Below are 9,594 nucleotides of genomic sequence, written 5' to 3' on the forward strand. Positions count from 1 at the left end.
AGGTCCGACCTTAGACTCCGCCTCCTCCGGCAGAGCCAGCGCTGATTGGCCGAAGGCTGGCCAATGCATTCCTATGCGAATGCAGACTTAGCAGTGCTGAGTCAGTTTTGCTCAACTACACATCTGATGCACACTCGGCACTGCTACATCAGATGTAGCAATCTGATGTAGCAGAGCCGAGGGTGCACTAGAACCCCTGTGCAAACTCAGTTCACGCTAATAGAATGCATTGGCCAGCGCTGATTGGCCAATGCATTCTATTAGCCCGATGAAGTAGAGCTGAATGTGTGTGCTAAGCACACTCATTCAGCACTGCTTCATCACGCCAATACAATGCATTAGCCAGTGCTGATTGGCCAGAGTACGGAATTCGGCCAATCAGCGCTGGCTCTGCTGGAGGAGGCGGAGTCTAAGGTTGGACCTGAATGGAGACTGGTGTGGAGCGATCTTAGACTCCGCCTCCTCCAGCAGAGCCAGCGCTGATTGGCCGAATTCCGTACTCTGGCCAATCAGCACTGGCTAATGCATTGTATTGGCGTGATGAAGCAGTGCTGAATGTGTGTGCTTAGCACACACATTCAGCTCTACTTCATCGGGCTAATAGAATGCATTGGCCAGCGCTGATTGGCCGAATTCCGTACTCTGGCCAATCAGTGCTGGCCAATGCATTCTATTAGCTTGATGAAGCAGAGTGTGCACAAGGGTTCAAGCGCACCCTCGGCTCTGATGTAGGAGAGCCGAGGGTGCACTTGAACCCTTGTGCACCCTCAGCTCTGCTACATCAGAGCCGAGGGTGCGCTTGAACCCTTGTGCACACTCTGCTTCATCAAGCTAATAGAATGCATTGGCCAGCGCTGATTGGCCAATGTATTCTATTAGCCTGATGAAGTAGAGCTGAATGTGTGTGCTAAGCACACACATTCAGCTCTACTTCATCGGGCTAATAGAATGCATTGGCCAGCGCTGATTGGCCAGAGTACGGAACTCGACCAATCAGCGCTGGCTCTGCTGGAGGAGGCGGAGTCTAAGATCGCTCCACACCAGTCTCCATTCAGGTCCGACCTTAGACTCCGCCTCCTCCAGCAGAGCCAGCGCTGATTGGCCGAATTCCGTACTCTGGCCAATCAGCACTGGCTAATGCATTGTATTGGCGTGATGAAGCAGTGCTGAATGTGTGTGCTTAGCACACACATTCAGCTCTACTTCATCGGGCTAATAGAATGCATTGGCCAATCAGCGCTGGCCAATGCATTCTATTAGCGTGAACTGAGTTTGCACAGGGGTTCTAGTGCACCCTCGGCTCTGCTACATCAGATTGCTACATCTGATGTAGCAGTGCCGAGTGTGCATCAGATGTGTAGTTGAGCAAAACTGACTCAGCACTGCTAAGTCTCTGCATTCGCATAGGAATGCATTGGCCAGCCTTCGGCCAATCAGCGCTGGCTCTGCCGGAGGAGGCGGAGTCTAAGGTCGGACCTGAATGGAGACTGGTGTGGAGCGATCTTAGACTCCGCCTCCTCCAGCAGAGCCAGCGCTGATTGGTCGAGTTCCGTACTCTGGCCAATCAGCGCTGGCCAATGCATTCTATTAGCCCGATGAAGTAGAGCTGAATGTGTGTGCTTAGCACACACATTCAGCTCTACTTCATCAGGCTAATAGAATACATTGGCCAATCAGCGCTGGCCAATGCATTCTATTAGCTTGATGAAGCAGAGTGTGCACAAGGGTTCAAGCGCACCCTCGGCTCTGATGTAGCAGAGCCGAGGCTGCACAAGGGTTCAAGCGCACCCTCGGCTCTGATGTAGGAGAGCCGAGGGTGCGCTTGAACCCTTGTGCACCCTCGGCTCTGCTACATCAGAGCCGAGGGTGCGCTTGAACCCTTGTGCACACTCTGCTTCATCAAGCTAATAGAATGCATTGGCCAGCACTGATTGGCCAGAGTACGGAATTCGGCCAATCAGCGCTGGCCAATGCATCCCTATGGGAAAAAGTTTATCTCACAAAAATCACAATTACACACCCGATAGAGCCCCAAAAAGTTATTTTTAATAACATTCCCCCCTAAATAAAGGTTATCCCTAGCTATCCCTGCCTGTACAGCTATCCCTGTCTCATAGTCACAAAGTTCACATTCTCATATGACCCGGATTTGAAATCCACTATTCGTCTAAAATGGAGGTCACCTGATTTCGGCAGCCAATGACTTTTTCCAATTTTTTTCAATGCCCCCAGTGTCGTAGTTCCTGTCCCACCTCCCCTGCGCTGTTATTGGTGCAAAAAAGGCGCCAGGGAAGGTGGGAGGGGAATCGAATTTTGGCGCACTTTACCACGTGGTGTTCGATTCGATTCGAACATGGCGAACACCCTGATATCCGATCGAACATGTGTTCGATAGAACACTGTTCGCTCATCTCTACCCTCAACCAACACTGTCAACTGAAAAAATATAAATGTTACGCCTCTCAGAAAATGGCGATGCAAAAACATTGATTTATGTCCCCAAATGTGTTTTTGTTCTGCAGAATTAATATCGCATAAAAAAATTATATAAATGAGGTATCGCCGTAACCGTACCGACCTGCAGAATAATGGGCACATGTTACTTATACTGTACGCTGCATGATGAAAAATTTAAAACGCAATGCCAGAATTGATTTACTTATTTATTTTTTTAAATGGAGTAAAAAAAAGTTAATAAAATGTATTCAATAAGTTGTAGGCACCCAAAAATGGTGTCATTACAAAATGCATCTCATCCCACGGACAACAAGCCCTTATATGGCCACATCACCAGAAAAATAAAGAAAATATAGCTTGCACAATGTGAAGACAAAATCCCCAAAAATCGCCAAATCATTAGAACACAACTGGCTGTGGCAGGAAGCGAATATATAAGCTGTGCGAGTGTATATCAGGGAACACCCCCATATTTACAGCTTATAAGGGAAAATAAACTAAGAGTGACCCCAGAGTGACCCTCCCCAATCATAGGAGCTATTGGGGACATAGTAGGGAATTTGTGTACCCCATGTACCCTGCACAGCTTTGTATTCACTTGTCACTATCCGATGTGCAACCCCCTTGGCATATTAATGCTCTTTACACACCCTGATAAATTCTATGAGGGGTGTAGTTTCCAAAAGGGGGTCACTTTTTGGGGAGTTTCATTGTTTTGGTACTCTAGGGGCTTTGCAAATGAGACATGGCGCCTGAAAATTGCAGCAAATTCTGCTTTTCATACCCCCAGTGTCGCTCCTTTCCTTCCGCGCGCTACCGTCTGCCCAAACATCAGTTTACACCTACATGTGGGGTATTTCTTTGCTTGGGAGAAATTGCATAACAAACTGTGAAATGCATTTTATCCTTTAACAATTTGTGAATGTGTTAATTTTAGTCAAAAACGAATATATTATTGGATAAATATGAAACGTCTAAATTTCATCTCCATATTCTTTTAAAGGGGTATTCCCATGTCCCTTGCTCACCAGTCTTCGCTGCTGCAAAGACTTTTTTCTTCCTGGTTTTCGATGTCAATTGGTGGACGGGGTTTCATATGCAAAGCCATACTGTCTGACTACCTCCAGTTTAGCCCCACCTCCAAATTAGCATGTAGCTCCACCCACCACATAGCGTGATCATATGGGACGACTGAAGTGCCTGTGATGTTATCAAAGGTCCTATAACACTTGGATTTAGCTTGTTCTATATAGAGTCGGCTAAATCCTAGTGGGCTAAGGGACCAGGTCCTTCTGCCCACTAGCTTTTAGCCTGCTCTATATAAGAAAGCTAAATCCTAGTGAGCAGAGGGACCAGGTCCTTTAGCCCACTAGGATTTAGACTGTTTTATATAAGAAAGCAGCACTCATTTTCCCCCTCCTTTATCTGAAAGCAGGAAGCTAGGTCACATGTGTGGTGCAGACACAGGAACAGCTACAGGCACAGGCTCGCTCCCGTGCACTTAGCCCCTCCTCCCTCCCCCCTGAGAGCAGGCAGCTACATCACTTGGGAAATGAGCAGATAATCCCAAGGGCCACAGAAACCCAATGTCAACAATGAAATGAATAAATTAAGTGGACAAAGAAAGTAGTTTTGCTGAAGCAGTGTATTTAGGAAAAACCTTAAATCCACATTAACAAGCAGTATAAATAGGATGTTTGTTATGGGACAACCCCTTTAATTGCTGTGAAATGCTTAAAGGGTTAACAAACTTCTCAAATGCTGTTTTGAATTATTTGAGGGGTGCAGTTTTAAAAAAGTGTTGACTTATGGGGGTGTTTCTATTATATAGGCCTTTATAATCCTCTTCAGAACTGAAGTCGTCCCTAAAAATGAGTTTGGGAAATTTTCTTGTAAATCTGGAAAATCGCTGTTACACTTCTAAGCCTTCTAACATCCAAAATAAATTAAAGGACGATTAAAAGATGATGCTAATATAAAGCAGAGATATGGTAGATACTATTTATTCATGTATTTGGGAGGTATGACTATTTGCCTGAAGAGCAGAGTATTTCACATTTTGAAAATTGCTTTTCCCTGTCGTCCTCAACAGCGGCACAATGTGGGGTATTTCTGCCCCTGTGTGCTGGTAGGACAGGCGGATATTTAATTAGCCAATCAAATGCGTGGCAGGCCCTATAAGAGGGCACAAGAACCTCCCCTCTGCGTGTTTTTTTCTGTCCTGTGTGGACAGAGGACAGGTGGGAGGACTTGTGTCCTCTTAGAGAAGCTCAGCAGGATCACTCACCTCCTGAGCGGTTGTTTTCTTCTTGTCACCTTCTGTGCCCTGCGGGGAGAAGGTGCTTGTTAGCCATGTGTGGCTACCCCCCTCTATCCCCCCTGCCCCCCCTCTCCTCCGCTTCCCCTGCTCCTTGTGACTTACCTGACATTTTGGTGAGAGTCCGGGGACTCCGCATGCCACCTCTGGTGGCCGCGCGGACTGCCGGCGGGTGGAACCACACTGTTGTGTATCCTGTTCCCCGCCGGCCGCTGTAAGCGCGCACTTCCGGTTTCGCCGGAAGTATCATAGCACCATGGCAACGGCCTGGCGCTGGTGGCCGCTCACTCAGGGAAGATTCAGGCCTTATTAAAGGCCGGAAAAGACGGGGAGATGTGGGGGTAAGTGCCCGTGTTAAGGGCCTCTTGGTGGGGGGGAATGTATATCTTTGCAGACCCCTGATTACAGGGTTAGTTGTCTGGGCAGGTTGCCTCACCTGCTTTGATTGTGGCTCCGCCCACTTCCAGCCGGCCAGAATTAAGAGGCTGTCTGGCCTGGTGTCAGAGACCTTCCTGCAGTATCTGCTGAAGGCGTGCGATTGTGGTGTTCATTGATCTTGAACTCTTTTCCAGTTTGCAAACTTTATTGGGAACCGGCTGTGATGGCCGAGTGGTTAAGGTTTTGGACTCGAAATCCAATGGGGTCTCCCCGCACAGGTTCAGATCCTGTTCACAGCGCCAGCCCGGCTAGCTCAGTCGGTAGAGCATGAGACTCTTAATCTCAAGGTCGTGGGTTCGAGTCGCACGTTGGGCGCCAAGTCACCTCTCTGTCCGGTCTACAGGACCTGGTAAGATTTACCCTTTTTTTAAAAGCTGGTATGATGTCATGGTGACAGTGTTGCATGGTCTATTATCTCTCTCTGTAGGATATGTCATCCTCTACTACCCCTCCTGGGGATGGTAGGAGGAAAACCTCTTCCAAGAGGAAACATCTTTCCTGCTTCGATTGCGACACACCGCTCCCTGATGGTAGGTAGCGGCTTGAAAGGTTGTGCCCTGCGGGGTACTACTGGTCCTATAACGTGCCTATTTTCAGGCTATGAGTGGGCCCGTTGTCGCGGGTGCAGAGGTCCTCCACCTGTGGAGCCCTCTCCCAGAGATATGATGGCATGGGTCAAGGAGATGGTGAGTTTGGGCATCGCTTGGGTAAATAGTTTTTCCCTTGCTTGTACTCTCCTTTTTGTTTTGCAGGATGATTCCCTCAAAGGGATCCATTGCACCTTGTCTCAGCTCACCAGGAGACCATGCTCTGAGCTCCGTTCCTCGTCTCTTCCCCCCCCCCTTGTAACACCTGCGGGTGGCAGAGGATGATTCCTCCGAGGACGACTCAGTTATTCCAGCAGAACTGCGTTCCATTATGAACAAACGGGCAGGCTGCTGAAGTCCATCCGGTCTACAGTGGGCCGAGATGTTGACGGGGAAGCCTCCACGTCTGCCTCTGGGGGACATATTGCCTTCCATGCGGACGCCACGCTGACCGACCTTATGGTGCAGCAGTGGAAACAGCCAGAGAAAGGACATTCGCTTTCCAGGATCTTCAAGTGGGATTCCTGGGGGCCTCCCCCGAAGGTGGATTTGGCCGTAGCAAAGCTGTCCCGCAGAACCCTGGTGCCCTTGGAAGATGGTTCAAATCTTCAGGACCCTCTGGATCGTAGGGCGGACTCCGTTCTGAAGAAGGTCTACTCAGCTTCCTCCGCACAAGCCTCTGTGGCCATAGCCTCCTCTATGGTTGGTGACTTTTTCCGCAACCGCTTAGCCGCCTTGGAGCGGGATATAGACTTGGGCGTAGACAGAGATGAGATTCTGGCCTCTATGAAAAGAGTTCATAGGGCTGCAGATTATTTGGCGGAATCCTCCTGCCATCAATTTAAAATCTCCGCCAAATCTATGGCGTTGTCTACTGCGGCCCGTAGACCCCTTTGGCTAAAGCCTTGGCGGGCAGATTTTGCGTCTAAAGCAGAACTCTGTGCTCTCCCCTTTGAGCCGGGAAGGGTGTCTGGCCAAAGCTTAGACGCCATTATGGAGGGATTAGCTGAAGGTAGGGGAAGGTCCCTACCTCAAGCATCCAGGGGCAGACGTGCTCCCCCTAGAGGCAGAGGTTCTTCCTCTAATTATAGACGCCCTTCCCAACAACGGCGTTTTAGATATCGCCCTAGGGGAGCTGGTCGTGGCGCTTCCAAGGAGGACACCAAGAGGAAGCCTGAGTTTTGACGTGGGGCAGCTCCCTGTGGCCCCCCTTCCTGTGGGAGGACGTCTTTCCTCCTTTTCCAGAGCATGGTTCACCCATATCCAAGACCCATGGGTGTTGAAGATCATACAACACGGGTATCACATCGACTTTCATCTTCCACCTCCAGATCGGTTCGTTTCCACCCAAACTCTTCCACCTTCTCAACAGGCCAGTCTAGAAGCCTTGGTTGCCGAATATGTTACCAAGGGCGCCCTGGAGAAGGTACCAGCCTCAGACCTCGGTCTGGGAGTCTACTACCCCGTCTTTCTGGTCCCCAAGTTCACCGGGGGCTGGAGGATGATAATAGATCTGAGGTACCTCAATCGGTTTATCAGGAAGAGGTCATTTCGAATGGAAACCGTGGATTCCGTGGCTGTGTTTCTTCAGCCAGGAGAGGTGATGGTTACCCTCGATTTGAAGGACGCCTATCTACATGTCCCCATTGCTCATTTCCACAGGAAGTTCCTCAGGATTGCCGTCGCTATGGCCGGCCACAGGGAGCACTATCAATTCACAGCTCTGCCATTTGGCATCACATCCGCCCCACTGGTATTCACCAAGGTGATTTCTCCGGTCGCCGCGGCCCTCAGACTTCAGGGTCTTTTCATCGTCCCTTATCTAGACGACTGGCTACTGAAAGCTCAGTCTCCTGCTGCTCTCCTCCAGCAGCTCAACCTTGCCATCAACTTCCTACAGGAGTTAGGATTATCAATTGGGAGAAGTCCGAAATCGTTCCATCCACCTGAAGAAAATTCCTCGGATTTATAGTGGATTCAGAAGCGATGCAGATCTTCCTCTCCAGTCCAAGGAAGGAAAGAATCCAAGCCAGTGCACGATTCCTATTGCGCACTCGGCAGGTAACCATCCGGACCGCCATGAGAGTCCTGGGCCTGATGTCATCCTCGGCCAGGGCGGTGCCTTGGACTTTATGGCATTTGCGTCCCCTGCAGATGGAAGTGTTGAGAACCTGGAACAGGTCTCCACGGGGATTGCACAAGAAGATCTGCCTTTCTCCCGCTACCCGTCTTTCCCTCAGATGGTGGATACACCTGAAAGACGGAAGGTCCACGGTCCCGACAGTGTGGACCCTGTTGACAACAGATGCATCCCAGTGGGGATGGGGAGCCCATTGTCAAGACAAAACTGTACAAGGACGATGGAGATGTCCGGAGCTGGGGTCATCCAATCTCAAGGAACTCAGAGCAGTGTACCTGGCCCTAGTACACTTTGCCCCAGAATTGAAAAGCAAGTCTGTCAAAAACCGGTCAGACAATATGACGGTGGTAGTCTATATAAACAAACAAGGGGGCACCAGGTCACCAACCTTGCTGAGAGAGACGAATCTCATATTTGCCTAGGCGGAGAAGAATCTGGTCCAGTTATCCGCTGTTCACATAAAGGGCTCCCTGAACATGGTAGCGGATCAGCTGAGTCAGGGTATTACCGTATCAGGAGAATGGTCTCTCAATCCAGACGTATTTCAACAGATCGTCCAGAGATGGGGTCTCCCGGAGGTCGATCTTATGGCTACCCGACTCAACGCCAAGGTGGGGACCTTCTGCTCTCTGTACCAGGAGGACAATCCCTTGGCGGTGGATGCCCTGTCCATCCCATGGAGGTTCAGGCTGTTTTACATATTCCCTCCAATTCCAATCATACCGAAGGTATTGATAAAAATAAGACAGGACCAAGCCTCGGGAATAGCCATAATCCCGTTCTGGCCAAAAAGGGCTTGGTTTGCTCAGCTCATACAAATGAGTCAGGGCATATATTGGAGGCTTCCCCCACTCCCAGACCTGGCAACCCAAGGAGAGCTGAGATGCCAGGATCTGAGGAGACTCAACCTGACAGCCTGGAGGTTGACCAGTCCCTATTGAGAAATAGAGGACTGTCACAAGCCGTCTTGAAGACCCTATCCAGCGCCAGAGCAGATTCGACTAACAGCTACCGTCGAATAGGTAACATCTTTAATGCCTGGTGTCTGCAGCATCAAGTGGACTCCACCGATCCCCCTACGGAGGTGATCCTGGACTTCCTTCAAGACGGACTAGACAGAGGTCTTGCTGCGGCCACACTCAAGGTACACGTAGCGGCCCTGTCCGCCTATCTGGGGAGGCGTTTGTCTCAGGATCCTTTAGTGAGCACCTTTATTAAAGGGGCAACTAGGCTGAGACCGGTGGTAAACACCCCTGTCCACCAATGGGACCTTATTCCGGTCCTGAACGCCCTATGTGGCCAGCCATTTGAACCTCTGGAAGAGGTCTCCCTCAAGTCGCTAACCGGCAAAATGGCGCTGCTATGGGCAGTCACACCTGCCAAACGCGTTAGTGAACTACAAGCTTTGTCCGCTGAGGAGCCATATACCACCTTTTTTTCTGACCATGTACAGCTTAGGTTCCTCCCTGGGTTTCGTCCCAAGGTGCCATCTGCTGTAAACAGGAACCAACTGATTTCCCTTCCAGTATTTTTTTCCGTTCCCTTCTTCTGCTGAAGAAGAAAGATGGCACAAGCTGGATGTGGTTAGATGCCTGCAGATCTACTTGCAGCGCACTCGCCCCTTTAGGTGGACTGAAAACCTGTTGGTCAGCTAC

General features: G+C 49.9%; 1 non-coding gene across 1 annotated transcript; it reads left to right on the plus strand.

Annotated features, from left to right (window-relative positions):
* The first annotated feature begins 5,369 nt into the window (after window positions 1–5,369).
* Window positions 5,370–5,451, plus strand: TRNAS-CGA (transfer RNA serine (anticodon CGA)). The gene has a single exon. It is a non-coding gene; the product is annotated as a tRNA-Ser (tRNA).
* Window positions 5,452–9,594: the final 4,143 nt, after the last annotated feature.

This window comes from Leptodactylus fuscus, chromosome 6 (assembly GCF_031893055.1).
Source record: "Leptodactylus fuscus isolate aLepFus1 chromosome 6, aLepFus1.hap2, whole genome shotgun sequence".
NCBI lineage: Eukaryota > Metazoa > Chordata > Amphibia > Anura > Leptodactylidae > Leptodactylus > Leptodactylus fuscus.